The 3,429-nt window shown below is 51.9% G+C and overlaps 1 protein-coding gene across 2 annotated transcripts in view; it reads right to left on the minus strand.

Annotated features, from left to right (window-relative positions):
- Positions 1-3,429, minus strand: part of SHOC2 (SHOC2 leucine rich repeat scaffold protein) — a 56,510-nt gene that overhangs the window by 52,575 nt on the left and 506 nt on the right. Inside the window, exon 1 of one of the 2 annotated variants that reach the window (XM_037496879.2) lies at positions 3,045-3,105. The exons of the other annotated variant lie outside the window; for it this stretch is intronic. The gene's annotated coding sequence lies outside the window, so the exon portion shown is untranslated. Of the gene's footprint in view, positions 1-3,044; positions 3,106-3,429 lie in introns of those variants that run through there. 2 annotated transcript variants of the gene reach the window in all.

Raw genomic sequence — 3,429 nt, forward strand, 5'->3', positions numbered from 1 at the left:
ACTTTTTGCAGTTCCAATCTTTAGGGAAGTTGGAATGAGATATATGGTGTGAAATCTAATTAGTTCTTTTCAATCTTGATAATGGGAACTTCATACTCTCTCAAAAAGCACATATGTTACTAACATTTCAAAAGCTGAAAAGCCCTTTGCAATGAGAATACTCTTTTCATGTGTTAGTACTTTGATTTGCTGAATTACAGATACTGTGTTAAAAAGTTGGGAACCGGGGGAAAAAAACAAAGAATAAACATTACTTTACCATAAAAAATACAATCACATATTTCAGAACATAAATTTCTCAGACTTATGCATATTCCTTTCAAGCTGCAGTAACTGACGATTACATTTCAGAATCCTCTAAAACATATCAAGTTCAAGCACATCATAGGTCACCTACAACTTGTAAATTTTTCAGATTTTAAAAGTTTGGACAGGATAAGAAAACACGAAATTTTAATCACTTCACTAACACAGATGAGAAAAAATATTTCCAGAAAGATTTATAAGGTATAACTTTGATTCAGTATAACAAGCAGACAAAAAACTCAGAAGTCCAATCAAGCAATTAAAATAGGGGATACAAGGATAGCAAATTATATTCATATATTATATATACACATATATTTTACTTATTATATTCATATATTATATATACACATATATTTTACTTAAAACACAACAGATTATTTTCATATTTACCTTCTGACTAGAAAAAAATCTAAAAATTAAAATATTTTAATATTTTTGTATGGCAAAAATATTAAATTACACAACAGACACTGATAACCCAGCATATTTTTAAAACAAATATGACTGCAATTTAACTGCCCGGGTAACAAAGAATTCCAATTTTATTCACCTTTTCCCCACAACCCATATTGGTAAGTCAAGGCAAAATAGATACCAGTAACTATTTGGAAGCCATGTTGGGGAGTATTCCACATAGAACTCCAGTTTATAGCTCTTGGAATGTGGGACAAATTGTGACTGTCCCAGCCACTGAAAAAACAGCAATACTTGAAAAGGATAATTCCATCAAGAACAAAAGAATTTATAATTTTGATGTCTCTCTTGAAAAATGCTGGTTTGTAGTACCGACCGGTTTGTAGTTCACAAGTGGTTGTATGACCCTTACTTGCTACAATTATCAAAACATAGCTCTCATCAGCTTTGCGAATATGATGGCTAAAACAACAGCAGCAAAAAAAAAAAATCCAGCTGTTCGCTGCCACTAATTTTTCTCATAATATCACTCCTTAACCCATAAAAACGATAACAATTTTAAAAATGCATTTGACAATGACAGGTCTGAATACAAATGCCAACGTAGGATAAATGCAGTTGTTTTTTCAAAAACTCAACAAAAAACTTGGGAAGTAGTATCCTCAGAAGACAGGTCAGGTCCATACTTCAAAATCGGCATTTCAAGGATATAGTTTTCTATCTTAGCTTGATGTTACAATTAAGTCATTAGAATCCTACAAACCTTTTAGACAAAGCCTTTGTCTGGGGTCTATGTCGCAAATGTGTATTTATAAGAAAAGTTGTAGGGCACCTTATGTTCAAGCAAGTATTTAAAAGACATCACATGCAGTCTAAGTTCCATACGTATACACGGTCATTTACATACTTTAGTCCTAAAAATTCTGGTCACTGTCACTTAGAAAAACATCAACACTTGAAACAAAAAATGTTGCAGACTGTACCCAACATCTAAGTCTCTTCAAATACATAGTAACAACCCGCAATCAGGGCTAACGCATAGAAAGGCGAGGGCAGACAATAACACGCTAATACACAGGTCCTTCAAATGAAAACATTTTTTTCAGCGCTGATGCTACATTTAGATACAAAAATATCCAGTTCCACAAATGCACCCGGGAAAGCTGAAAAACGTCAGGAGTAAGTTTAACAAACACTCATCCCTACGAGCAGCTACCACCGCCGTCTGGGAAGACAGGGAACAAAACTGCACAGGTGGAGGCTGAGCTCCAGCCTGGCGGTAGAGGGGCTGGGAGCAGCAGCCACACCGTCCACATCTGCAACCCAATTTGGCTTCAGCATCCCCAGAGACTCCGAAAACATTTCTTTGGGTAGGTTGCAAAACAGCGCTTCCTCTTTTATTCTCATCACCCCCATTAGGCTCCAAAGCAACAGAGACCCCCAAAAAAAAAAAAAAAATCCGATCAACTCCACGGTCAGCACGTCCCACTCCTGACAGTCCCTCCACCTGTTTGGAAACCCACGCGACCCCGGCCCAGGCGCCGCGCGCATTTTCGCCGGCGGTCCAGGGTCTGGAGTCTCCGGCTCCCACCTAGGCAGGGCGGGGGAGGGGACGGCGCAAAACAATGGACACGGAGGGGCCGGGGGAAAATCCTCCGTCCCGGCGCCCGAGCGCGCGGAGCTGGGGGAGCGGGGAGGGCGGGGGGTCTCCTCCTCCATCCCGCGGCGCGACCGCGGCGGGCGGCCCCCCAGGGTGTCCGGGGCAGCCCCGCGCCCGACACCCGCCCCGCCGGGCACCCCGCGCCGGCGCGCGCCCCCCGAGGGGCGCCGGGAGAGGTGGGCTCCGCGCGGGGCGGCGGGACCCGCCCGCGTCACCGCCGCCGCGCCTAGGCCGCGGCCGGCGGTCACACGCCCCCCGACGCCCCGCTCCGGGCGCCCCGCGGCCCGGCCCGGCGCCCCCGGGGGCGGAGGGGGCCGGACGGGGCGCCCGACGCCCCCGGCTCGCCCTCGCGCGGACGCTGCCCGGCGCCGCCGCCGCAGGCCCCGGCCGGCCGTTGTCAGAGCCGCGCCGGCCCGCGGCCCCCGGAGCGGGCACCGCGCGAAAGCCGGCCCCGGGCCCCGCCGGGCGAGGCGCCCCGGAGAGCGGCGGCCCGGCGCCTCCCAGCCCCCCGGCCCCTCGGGCCTCGCCCGGGCCCCGCCGGCGCGCGCTGTCAGGGCGCGGGGCCTCCCCCGCCGGCTCCCGGCCCGGCCGCCCGACGGGCAGGAAGGCGCGCAGGAAGCGCCGCCGACACACGCCCTCCCGCGCGGCGGCCCCCGGTTACCGTCGGGAGCCCGGAGCCCACCATCCTCCTCGCTCGCCCGCCTTCCTCCTCCTCCTCCTCCTCCTCAGCAGCGACGCTGCCCAACCGCCGCCCCCCGCCCGCCCCTCCCCCACTCGCCCCGCCCCGCCCCGCCCGCCCCTCCACACACTCCCGTTTCTGCCGCCCCGCCCCTCCCCTCCGGCGCCGGCCCGTCACTCGCTGGGGAAGAGAAACGGGCGGAGCCGGGGCCGCCGACGCGACCCAATCAGGGCGAGGCCCCGGCTGCCCAATCAGAGGGAAGCAGAGGTGCCAGCTTCCCCCTCTCCGCCCTCGCCCTATCCGCGGCTCTTCTGCGGCCTTTCTCCCGCCCACCGGGCGCCGCCGGCTAGCCCCGCCGCAGAGTCAG

The sequence above is a fragment of the Talpa occidentalis genome, unplaced genomic scaffold (genome assembly GCF_014898055.3).
Source record: "Talpa occidentalis isolate TD23 unplaced genomic scaffold, MPIMG_talOcc4v2.1 talOcc4.8, whole genome shotgun sequence".
NCBI lineage: Eukaryota > Metazoa > Chordata > Mammalia > Eulipotyphla > Talpidae > Talpa > Talpa occidentalis.